The sequence below is a fragment of the Erpetoichthys calabaricus genome, chromosome 2 (assembly GCF_900747795.2).
Source record: "Erpetoichthys calabaricus chromosome 2, fErpCal1.3, whole genome shotgun sequence".
Classification (NCBI taxonomy): Eukaryota; Metazoa; Chordata; class Cladistia; order Polypteriformes; family Polypteridae; genus Erpetoichthys; species Erpetoichthys calabaricus.
This window is the reverse complement of record NC_041395.2, coordinates 279,977,684-279,990,835: the sequence shown is the minus strand read 5'-3', so window position 1 is coordinate 279,990,835 and position 13,152 is coordinate 279,977,684. Positions and strand designations below refer to the sequence as shown.

The following is a 13,152-nucleotide window of genomic DNA, read 5'->3' as shown; positions in this document are numbered from 1 at the left end:
GTGGAGAAGGACAAACAAACTGTAATTGCCTTTACTACACTATTGGCACCTAGACTTATCTTGCTCAACTGGAAGAATCCTAACACTCCTCTTTTAAGTCAGTAGGTAACTGATGTTATATACTATTTGAAATTGGAAAAAATCAAATTCTCACTTAGAGGATCTGTGCAGAACTTTTTCAAAACCTGGCAGGACCTAATCAATAATATTTTAGATTAAGCTTTTAAAGCACTGAGGAAGCAGATTCTCTTCTCTTTTCATTTTCTTCTCCATTTAACTTCCGCTTATTAGATTAGATTATTTATTTATAAAAGCACATTTAAAACAACAGAGGTTGCGCCAAAGTGCTGTAGAAAAAAAGCATTGAATTAAACACAATACAAAACAATCATGCAAAAGCAGATTAATAAAACAACCAATTTTAACATCCACCACAATCCCATCATACACAATGAAAGACAGAAGAAAACAAGTAGGACTTAAGCCAACTTTTAAAAACCTTGATTGAGGATGAAGACCTGCTGTGCAGAGGCAAGTCATTCCAAAGCTTAAGAGCAACAACTGAAAAAGTTCTGTTTATTAAACTCATCAATTTACTTATTTTTACTAGCTTTAAGTTTTACTCTGTTGGCCATGCTCTCTTTCTCAGGGGTGGGGGTTGATTTGTTTTCAATCCTATTTTTGTAAAAATTGATCTATTTGTATGGAATGATTACAATAAAATCAATAAAATTTAAAAAAAAAACATAAAAACTGCAAACATTCAGAATATCGTTAAACCTACAAAGACATAACCCCTGAAGTTTCCCCTACTTCATAGTTTTAAAAGCTTTGACTAATCACTTTAAAAAGAATGCTTATAACTATTTAAAGTTCATGGACAGATCCTGAAACACTACTGCGTGAAGTTGGAATCTAGAACATGTGTAGGAACAGCAGTGTTTATCTGAACTTGCCTAAATATATTTTATTCTCTCAACCTAAATCAAAACTGAATTGGTTTAAGTGTGTATGAACCTGGACTTCAATATACTGGAATACCATCCAAGGTTTCTTAAGTATTGCTGCTGGAATTGATTTTGGTTAATACTTCCTTTTATAGGGTCAAGTATTCTAAGAGAATAGATGGAAGAAATATTTTATGAGAAAACAATTATTCCAACATTCAATTTATGCAGAATATTGTAACCACAGAAAGCAGATTTGTTTCTTCACAGTGTAAGGTGGTTTTGACATTGAATAAAGTTCTCTGCTACATTGTTTGGCAGGTTGTAGCTTCAGTTTATTAAACTATATCTCTTTTTTTTTTTTCAAGGAATGAATATAAAAGTGATTTTGGATATCAACTCAATACCTGGTAAGTGGAATAAAAGATCTATGGGTGGAAATGAAATACATACCTTTTAAGGAATTTTAAAGTTATTAATTATGTATTAAAACAATTAACTGTCTAAATTGGTGTAATTTACACTTAAGTAAGTCTATTTATTTTTTTAAAGAAAATATGAGAAAAAGAAAGTAAGTTATTATCCACTTTGACCCACAAACAAACACTTTAGAAAATACTGATGCAGTAACATACTAAAGGAATGAGCAATATAACCTTGATTAAATTGCTTATTTTAAGAACTACACAAATTGATTTATGAATAAACAGAAAGAATGAAGTCATGCAGAACCAAGAATGGCCACCATGAACTAAGTGAAATTAACTACTTTAGTCATTCAGAAAACGCGACATACAGACACATTGAAAGTCTGTACCATTCTCAATGGCATCAAAAAAGTTTTACTGCCAATCAAAGTAAAGGCAAAATCCACTCCAAACACGAATTAGGATGCATTATATCTGAAATAAAGGGCAACTGTAATCTACAAAAAACTACCATATTGCATACAGTAGCTAACAAACATATATTGGGACAGTTTAGCAATCAGTTAACCAGATAAGCTTGATTAACTTAACGATCTTTTCACATATGTTAAATTTCGTAATTATTAACCCTATTAATTATAAATCAGGACTGAATTAACACTGTTCCCCAGATTCTGATTGGCTGGACTTTCTTTTGCCAATACCCTTACATAGGCTTTTCCTTAGGGTATAAGTAGTACTTTCCCTTGAAAGTCACCCTTAGGTCCTCTTTTCACAATGAGATTTACAGTCCTAGCATACCATTACAAAGGTATTGCCCCCTGTTTTTTAGTCATCATTGAAGATGTATATCAGGCAAGACTAGCATTTCCTGAAAGATATTTATCCACCTGCATGTCACTTTCTCTGCAGAATGTAACATGTAGATTTTGGCCTCTTGGCCCCATATATCTGAGAACTCTGGTGCATGATGGAGTACTTTGCAGTCAAATGTGACTTAGAGTGTACTGAAGACCTTTATTCTACAAATATAATATCACAATTCTCTTCTGTACAAGAGTGACTCAAGATCATAAAGGACTGAAGGCAGCACAGAATATGACTAGCTCACAGTTGCCTTCTTTTCAGGACACATGTAGCAGTTGCTGCCTAAGAAAAGCAAACAGGATTATTAAAGACTTCAGGCATCCTACACAGCTGTCTTTTCACTGATTTTCTCTGGTAAAAAGTACTAGACCATTGGCACTTATACTAGTAGATTCAGAAACAGTTTCTATACAAAGATTGTAAGGATATTGAACAGCCTGTTATAATAACAAATACTGTACATGTTCTTGCATACTTATGTTGCATTATACTGCATAAATGTTGCATCTGTATATGGGTCTTTTTGTTGGTATTGTATTACTGTCACAACTCTGAGAAGACAGAGTAAGTACTATTTAACTTTGCCATGTATACATGGCAATAAATCTGAATATGAGACAAGGAGGGTGCAGCTGTCTCAAATATAGTAGTTTAAGTAATGTGGCTCATGCCTTGCAGTTCAAGGTGCTGGGAATAAATGAACGGATGATTAATCAAATGACTCATATTCTCATATCTAGCAACATTCACAGAATTTACTTACAGATATGAATAGGTTAATTCTAAATATAATTAAATTCAAATGTAACAATTTTGATGCATATCTAAAAAACGCAATAAAAAGTTTTTGCTGTTAAATCTAAGTGAAATAATGAATCTTTATGTCCTTTTTACGTCCTCTATTCTAGTTCAGGATCTAAGAATTAAATCATTAATTTATGTAAAATTGTATCTTTAACTGTTATATATTATTTGAAATTGGAAAAAATAAAATTCTCACTTAGAGGATCTGTGCAGAAATTTTTCAAAACCTGGCAGGATCTAATCAATAACATTCTAGAATAAGCTTTTAAAGCACTGAGGAAGCAGATTCTCTCCCCGTTTTCTTTTTCTTCTCCATTTATCTATATTCATTTATTAATTTATCTATTTACTTATTTTTATTAGGTTTAAGTTTTATTCTGCTGCCCATGCTCTCTTTCTCAGGGGTGGGGGTTGATTTGTTTTCAATCCTATTCTTGTAAAATTGATCTATTTGTATGGAATGTTGTATGATTTCAAAAAAAATAATAAAATTAAAAAAAAATAAAAAATTAGGCAGGCATGTATTAATATTTTCATCAATTAATTGAACATGCTGAGCCATTGGAAACCTGTTGGATATTTCAGCATCTTTCAGTAATTAATTTATATACTTTTTTCTGTCTCTGCCCTCTAGAGGCATAAGAGAAAGGCTTTCAATTCTAATCTAAATAAGACTCATTGATCTGTGATTTATTCTCAATGAAATCCTATTAGGAAGCCATTAAGATCAATGATATTCAGGGTAGGGCGGCACGGTGGTGCAGTGGGTAGCGCTGCTGCCTTGCAGTAAGGAGGCCTGGGTTCACTTCCCGGGTCCTCCCTGCGTGGAGTTTGCATGTTCTCCCTGTGTCTTCGTGGGTTTCCTCTGGGTGCTCCGGTTTCCTCCGACAGTCCAAAGACATGTAGGTTAGGTGCACTGGCTATCCTAAATTGTCCCTAGTGTGTGCTGTGTGTGTGTGTGTGCTCGCCCTGCAGTGGGCTGGCACCCTGCCTGGGGTTTGTTTCTTGCCTTGCACCCTGTGTTGGCTGGGATTGGCTCCAGCAGACCCCCGTGACCCTGTAGTTAGGATATAGCGGGTTGGATAATGGATGGATGGATATTCAGGGTGTCAATACAGTCTATGTATTTAATAAGCTTTGCACTCATAAACTGCAACCTGCTTATAAAATATTATTATTTAAAAAAAAATTATTTAAAAAAAGTTTTTTGAACAACCAGTATGCTCAAGCTTTTATCAATGCAGCTTTTAAAAATACACTGATACTATATACAGAATGTAAATAAAAACAAACACATTAATTCAGTGTCAAAATCAGACATTGAAAGAGTGTTGGCTTTCAAAGATATTATGTGATAAGTGTAGAATTTGTACAAATAAAGAGTACAAAAAACGTAACCACTTACAAAGTCAAACAAAATTATATTACACTATTGAAGGCTAAAAACAAACTTTATAAATTATGATTTTCACCATGGTGATAAATATTACACTCAATATAAAAGTGTACATTTTTTTCTCATGTATAAACAGTAAAATAATGCATGTCTTCTGCAAATCAGTGACAGCAGTATAGTGGTACCAACAACAGACAACGACTACAACATAGACAGTAATGTACTGTAAGAATACACAGAATCAAAATCAAAGAAGACAAATTGCTATGACAGCAGTTTAGTTAAAAAATATAAAAGCTGCATAACAATACAGTTGTAGTCCTGTCAAATGATATCAGTTTCATAGTGCTGACAAAATATTCTCTGTTTCAGAGTAGCAGTAGGACAGCAACAGAACCGTTCAAACCTACAGTAGTACAGAATAAAACAAAATATTGCAAATATACATTAGAGATATTAAAATTGGAATACATGTAACTTGTGACATGACAATACGCAATCTGATCGGTAGATCTGAGCAATATATGGTACATGGACCTTTTAGTCTATCTAGCTCTGATGACAGTCTCAAATTCTAAATTAAAGTAGAAAAAATGTAAGCTATGTTAGGTTATGCAGGCATAGTTACTGCCTTGTGCTCAGTGTTAGTGTGATAGGGACTGTCTGCCTATGAGATTTTATATTGAATAAGTAGGTTCAAAAACTGAACAGATGGACAAATCTTGTGCCCACTGTGGATTTTACATTGGTAGAATTCTTTCATTGTCTTTTAATCTCTTTCTGTAGACAAAATATCACTTTGTCAGTCATCAACCAGCAAAAATGGACAACTACAGTATATCTCAGTTTCCTTTGGCTGAAATTTTGGAAGTTAAGTAAAAATAAAACATTTGCTTCTGCACAAATCACTGCTTTTTACATTTTAGACTCTTCACTGTGTTTTTTATTTAGTAAGTACAGAAATATATCTTTACATACTAGTACAGGGGTGGCGAACTCCAGGCCTGGAGTGCCGCAGTGACTACAGGTTTTCATTCTAACCCTTTTCCCCATCAGTGACCAGTTTTCACTGCTAATTAACTTTTTCCCCATTGTTTTAATAGCCCTGTTAAAAGGGTTCAGCCCTCTGAATTGATTCCTTTCTTCATTACATGACAGCCAAGCAGAAATGAGATGTGAAACGAGCTAACAGATGACCAGCTAAACTGGGGCTTCAAACTCCAACCAATTTCACTCCAATCACTTTCTTAATGAGAAACAAATTATTGCTGTTAATTAAACCCGTTATTTAATTCCATGGTTTGTTGCTGCTCTCATTCTGCCACAGCACGCATTTCGAAAACTGTTGTTTTTCTGTTCTTTCTAAGAGCACAGTCAAAATGTTTTGGTGACCTGAGAGATCAACCTTACCAAGACCATCACCTCTCTTTAATTTCAGAAATTGTGTGATGGGCACAGGGGAGCTGGTCATGTGGTGGCTTGTTTTGTGTCTCATTGTTGTTTGGCTGCTAATTAAAGAAAAAGAAACAACTATGGGGCCTGAGTCATGTTAATTAAAAGAAGTAAGCAGAAAAAACTGGTCACTAATTAAGAAGATGGTAAGAATGAAAACCTGCAGCCACTGTGGCACTCCAGGCCTGGAGTTCGCCGCCACTGTACTAGTATATATATTTATTTATATAATATATATGTTATGAAAATGCCGAATGTTAGACAATAAGAAGAGTTGGAGTGTCACTGTGGCAAAACCCCATTTAATGATTGCAAAATGAAAAAAATGAAAGAATAAGGCACTACTAGGCAGAAAGCAGCGGACACTGACAGTCATACACAGAAGTCACAAAAAAAAAAAGTTTCTGACTAAGAGCTCCGTGCCTACCAGATGAGGAACCAAAATGAACGCAAGTTGTCAACTCAGTTTTATAGTGCACTCCTGGAAGTGGCAAAACTTACTGGGCTGGCGAGGAAATGATGTCAGTCATCTGCCAGCTGGAGTCCCTTTGAACTGTGAAGGAGGAGGGAGACTGAGTTACTGTAACAACAATGTCACCTCTCTGCTCAGAGTGGTATTGCTTACCTGATGCAAGCCTTAAAGATGTCCCATACTCTCACATCCTTGACAATGCATATATTTTCTTGCTTATATTGTATTACATTACTGTAAAATATTTTTATCTGTCATGAATAGGCCACCTTTCAATTTCAATAAAAATATTTAAATGAGAAAATGTTCAAGTGAAATTTTACAGATACTTCATGGTTAGTTTGAGCATGAAGAACATCAAAGTTGCTTTCTCAGTGTTTTAAATTATTTTTTTTTTATTTTATTGATTTTAGTAAAATCAAATAACATTTCATACAAATAACTCAGGTTTTACAAAAAAAAAAAAAAAGGTTCAAAACAAATCAATCCCCACCCCTGAGAAAGAGAGCTAGGCCAGCACAGTAAAACTTTAAGCTATAAAAAATAAGTGAATAGATAAATTAATAAATGAATAAAGGTAAATGGAGTAAAAGATGGGAGAGAACCTGCTTCCTCAGTTTAAATGCTTACTCTATAAGGTTATTGATTAGATCCTGCCAGGTTTTGAAAATGTTTTGTACAGATCCTCTAAGTGTGAATTTGATTTTTTCCAGTTTCAAATAGTATAAAACATTAGTTACCCACTGACTTAGAATAGGAGAGTTAGGATTCTTCCTGTTGAGCAAGATAAGTCTACATGCCAGTAGTATAGTAAAGACAATTACAGTTTGTTTGTCCTTCTCCACTTTAAGCCCATCTGGATGTACCCCAAACATTTGAACTTCAAAGAGGAGTTTTATGAACCAAACACTTCAGCCCTTTAGGAAAGAGTAAAGTATTACATTTACATACTTCAAAAATTAACTCCTGAAACCTTTGAATAATCATTTCTATTATTCAATAAAAAGATAAACTTAAAAAAATGATCAGTATTAATTGAAATTCATTTAACTATTTTGAGGGCAATCATTTTTTAAATCACAGTGTCCTATGCACTAATGAAAGATTACCTTAAGTGCCATGTGAAGTTTCTCCATATTTTACAGCTTGCAAGATACTTTGCAAATACAGCCATTAAAAATGCATTACATGTACAAAATCTACTGTTACATTCAAGAGAGGAAATACAAGAATTAATATAGTATATACGTCAAATACACCATAAATAAAATCAATTACTTAAACTGGTCATTTTTCAGTTGTGCAGTTGTTGGCTTATTCTGTCTGAAATGTACTGGCGTGAGGTCAAGGTCACTGTTTGCCTGATGTCTAACTGCTGACCAACTGCTGTTCTGCTCCCAAGTGGTAATCTTCATTAGCAGCTGACAAAAGAGGTCAAATATGAAAATTCTTTGGGCAGGGACTGGAATGGTTATGCAAACAGGCAGTAGCTCACATTAAAGGAATGTTTTGCACAGCCTGTAACAACTGATGGAAAAGAGAATTTAGTAAAATTTAAATATGTGTTATGCATTGTGAAAACAATATTTCATGATTAAAGCAACATTTTATTTTGAATGTTAAGTTTTTACATTTAGAGTCAAAGTCAGGTCTCTGTACTGTTTGTAATATGTAACATGCATGTGCCCCAATGTAACTTCAGAGGTCATCTAGATGTCTGACTATTGTTTAATGGTGTGCAGTTAACAGGTAAATTCCATTTTTTGGAGTTTTCTGTCTTAGAAATAAGAAAAGAACAAAGATCCAAGACAGCAGAATATAAATTGATTAATATATTTGTTCATTAGGAACCTCTGCAAAGAGGTACACATGCTCAAAAACATTATTGTGAAGTAGAATCCTTATGTTTACTACAAGATTGTATCTAACAAGCAGACTTCATTACAAAATAACCCAGTAAAATACACTGTCTAAAAAAAACCATACCAGTAATTCAGACATGAAGGTTAAATGGTATTTTAGAACAGAACTTCCAGTTGCTATTTATGGTGTCTGAGAGAGACTTTGGCACACTTCTCTTACATTCTCAATTTAGCGGTGCCCAGGCTTTTTTAATCATTAGGCTCTGTGTGTACTTTTTCCTGTACTGTGTCATTGGTAGCAAATTGCAAATCTGTGAAAGAGCAGATGATAATCCAACAGGGCAATGTAAACCAAACAACCTTGATATTCATCTGCTGCACGATTCATTTGGATAATAAGCACCAAATAATTACAGATAAACTGTGTGCCAAGATTTAACACATAACAATGGTTTAAAATCTGACTATAAAAATCCAGCTTCAAAATGATTTATCAGTAATAAATGCACTATATATTAGATATCAAAATTAGTTGGACTTTGTTTTTGCTTTAATTAACAAAGGTCTCCCCTGTCTTTGTGTGCATCTCTTTGCTTTGAGCTGAAATCACTTTTAAGTAGTACTGCTTAATTCTGCAAAACAAATTTCATCCAGTGAAATATGCACTTAAATATCCATGTGAAGAAACAATCATAAAGCACTACGAAAAACGGTTAGATATTTGAATGCCTGAAAATCACAAGTTCATCAATAGACTCTCCTTCCATTTTTAAAATAATTAGATGACACTATTTTTTGTTGCCCTAATGAATAACTGGAGACATATTAAACAAGTTGTTTTTAGAATCTGATGTAAACTGACAACTGTACTTCTCCAATGTCTCTGAGAATTAATAGGTAGATGATAAATGTTATACTCATATACATGTATTTTCATAGAAAAGGGTTATTGTAATTGTTAAGGCAAATGTGTTCAGAATCAAATTGTTTCCTGGTACTGTATACAGTATGTATTTATTCTAGAGTTACAGACTATATTGTATTTTGTTTGTTGTGTATCTTTACCTGCCTTCAGAGACAATTAAATCATTTTCAATTGTAAAGGCATACCCACTTCATACATAGTATGTGTGCACAGCTTCTGCCTCCTCCTTTGTTGACATAGTAAGGCCCGGGCAAATGTTCTTTTTCTCATCCTAATAAGGTAATTAACAGACTAGTTCATCCACACATCCATAATCAAACATATTTAAGCCATATAAGGATTACAGGCCAGATCCTTTGACATCAACCTCAGGTTCAAGGCAGGAACTGCCATCTAATGGGCAGCAGTGCATTGTGTTATGCAACAGCAGCAATATTCAAGTGTAAAGTCTTCTCTCATTTTTAAAGAAGTGTTAATCACTTCATAACATTCTCTGACCTGCTTAATCCAATTAGCGGTTTCATGATGACCGAGCCTATTGCAGCAGCACTGGGCACAAGGCAGGAACCAATCCCACACAGGGCAGCAGTCCATGTCTGGTTCCCCTCACACACACAACATTAAATTAGAATCATAAATTAATTTAACATATGCATTCTTAGGATGTAGGAGAAAAAAAATTTGCAGAAAAAGGGATGGGGAGAATATGCAGGGCAGCAACCAACAAACAAACCATTTCAAAACTAAGTTTGCCAATGAAGTGTTTCTTACAAGCAAATAATGGAATCCCCATGTCTGACAAAAAAGTCCATGGGGTTTTTGGTTGATGGCAGATGGTCATTCTAGAGACTCTTTAGGCCATGTCTATTATTCTACATTTCCATTACAGACCAGTTTTGCATTTAGTTATAATGTTTGTTGTGAAGCTTTCACAAATACAAATTTTCAACATATTTTGAGTTGCTTCTTTTTTTAAAAAAGTGCTCTACTTTTGCACTAAAAACACTAATGTTTATTTATGTTGCTGTTTCCCATCATATTAAAATACATATACGCTGAGTACATATGAAAAAGTTTGGGAACACCTCTTAATTCTTTGGATTTTTGTTTATCATTGGCCGAGCTTTCAAAGTAGCAACTTCCTTTTAATATATGACATGCCTTATGGAAACAATAGTATTTCAGCAGTGACATTAAGTTTATTGGATTAACAGAAAATATGCATCATAACAAAATTAAAGAGGTGCATAAATTTGGGCACCCCAACAGAGATATTACATCAATACTTAGTTGAGCCTCCTTTTGCAAATATAACAGCCTCTAGATGCCTCCTATAGCCTTTGATGAGTGTCTGGACTCTGGATGGAGGTATTTTTGACCATTCTTCCATACAAAATCTCTCCAGTTCAGTTAAATTTGATGGCTGCCGACAGCCTGCTTCAAATCATCCCATAGATTTTCGATGATATTCAAGTCAGGGGACTGTGACAGCCATTCCAGAACATTGTACTTCTCCCTCTGCATGAATGTCTTTGTAGATTTTGAACTGTGTTTTGGGTCATTGTCTTGTTGGAATATCCAACCCCTGTGTAACTTCAACTTTGTGACTGACGTTTGAACATTATTCTGAAGAATTTGTCGATATTGGTTTAATTTAATCTGACCCTCATCTTTAACAAGGGCCCCAGTCCCTGAACTAGCCACACAGCCCCACAGCATGACGGAATCTCCACTAAATTTGACAGTAGGTAGCAGGTGTTTTTCCTGGAATGCGGTGTTCTTCTTCCGCCATGCAAAGCGCTTTTTGTTATGAACAAATAACAATTTTTGTCTCATCAGTCCAAAGCATTTTGTTCCAAAATTAATCTGGCTTGTATAAATGAGCATTTGCATACAACAAGCAACTCTGTTTGTGGCATGAGTGCAGAAAGGGCTTCTTTCTCATCACCCTCCCATACAAATGTTCTTTGTGCAAATTGCGCTAAATTGTAGAACGATGTCCAGATACACCATCTGCAGCAAGATGTTCTTGCAGGTCTTTGGAGGTGATCTGTGGGTTGTCTGTAACCATTCTCACAATCCTGCGCATATGCTGCTCCTGTATTTTTCTTGGCCTGCCAGACCTGGGTTTAACAGCAACTGTGTCTGTGGCCTTCCATTTCCTGATTATATTCCTTACAGTTGAAACTGACAATTTAAACCTCTGAGATAGCTTTTTGTAGCCGTCCCCTAAACCATGATACTGAACAATCTTTGTTTTCAGATCTTTTGAAAGTTGCTTTGAGGATCCCATGCTGTCACTCTTCAGATGAGAGTCAAAGGGAAGCACAACTTGCAATTGACCACCTTAAATACCTTTTCTCATGATTGGACACACCTGTCTATGAAGCTCAAGGCTTAATGAGCTAATCCAACCAATTTGGTGTTGCAAGTAATCCATGTTGAGCAGTTACATGCATTCAAATCAGCAAAATTACAAGGGGACCCACATTTTTCCACAGCCAGTTTTTCACATTTGATTTAATTTCATACAACTAAATACTGCTTCACTAAAAATCTTTGTTCGGAAAACACCCCAGTACTCAGATGTTCCTAGGAAATGAAAGACATACCACTGTTATCTTTTTTGTTGAAAGTGGAGTAAATTATTGTCCAGCCTGAGAGGGGCCAAACTTTTTCATATGACTGTGTATCTATGATTAATTAATATTTTAAATTTTAATCCTATTGATATCTATGGGGCTTCGTCCATTATTAAAGCCATACAAAACACTGTTGCCAAAGCTGCAAAAGTAGTAAGATTCAAGTGTGAAATTTTTTGAAATAAACAAACAATTTGGAAATAGCCTAGGCTTATGTGTAGCATAAACTAATAATAACCCATTGTTGCAAAAACTAAAGTATGCAGATGCCAACAGATATTCTCTATTTAGCATTCAAACTGAGGTATACAGATGCCTACCCTTAACTAATCACATTAAGGTTAAAAATTGGGTGGAAAATGCCAAACCATTTATTAGTATTATTATTTTTTTAAAGTTTCCTTTTTGTGAGGGGTAATGCAAAAAGAAAACTCTCACAATTGTTTGAGTATGTGTCAGAAATGCTGAGTAGTTGAGCATCATTTTTTTGTCTATTTGCAACATGGTGAGGTCTAAATGCGAACGTACACAGCAAAATCACCAGTTTATATTTAGAAGCAATCTTATCATGCACCCATCTGAGAGTTACTTCATCCCTGTAAGAAGTAATTGCTATGTACCAAAAAGAAGGTCTCACTCTGTAGTTCATAGATAAAGATACTGCTATACCTAATTTTCTAATTTGGTCTACTGTCATTAAACATTACTTCAAAGCATGGTTTCTGCTATTACTTACTCTCTGTTAACCACACATAGTACATAGAGTGCACCAATTTTATTTATCTGATGATACAGTATCAATCAAATAGATTCAGTTTGGAAACAAGTGCACTGATTTTGAAGATCAATACTTGTAATCTACAATTTCATAAGCAGTAAAACTCAAATGTGTAAGGTCATCATTCCAGTCATTAGTCTAACAGTTCACTTGCTGGATCACAATGTTTTATAAAGTCTAAGAGCTTTTCTTTGGCCATCTGACTATTGGATATTAGTTAAACTGTGTACTCCAGTCATATAATAATTCCATAACTGCGGTAGCTTGAGTGGCTTATTCTGCTCCTATACGCAGCAGCTGTCGAAACAGAAAAGGTCTAAAGTATTTTGCTAAATTCTTGTTATCATGGGTCTTAATGGGTTAGTAGAACTCAGGCCAAGAATAATGTTGAGATATTATTGTTGCTTGATGAGTGTTGTGGGATTCTTGAGTGGAGTGTGACGGTGGCAAGGAGTAGTGGTGAGGAAATGAAATAGCTATCTAACCAGTCTGCAAAGTTGTTGCTAAGGCTATCTCTACCTTTAGGGTATATCCCTAAAGTCTTTGTTGAGATTATAACACATATCCTTTTCTTCTTTG

At 34.7% G+C, this 13,152-nt stretch overlaps 1 non-coding gene across 1 annotated transcript in view; it reads left to right on the top strand.

Moving 5' to 3' along the window:
• The window catches only part of LOC114647095 (uncharacterized), a 37,695-nt gene that overhangs the window by 20,818 nt on the left and 3,725 nt on the right, over nt 1–13,152 (top strand). The window contains exon 2 of the transcript XR_007934070.1: nt 1,316–1,357. This is a non-coding gene — a transcript (uncharacterized LOC114647095). The remainder of the gene's footprint in view (nt 1–1,315; nt 1,358–13,152) is intronic.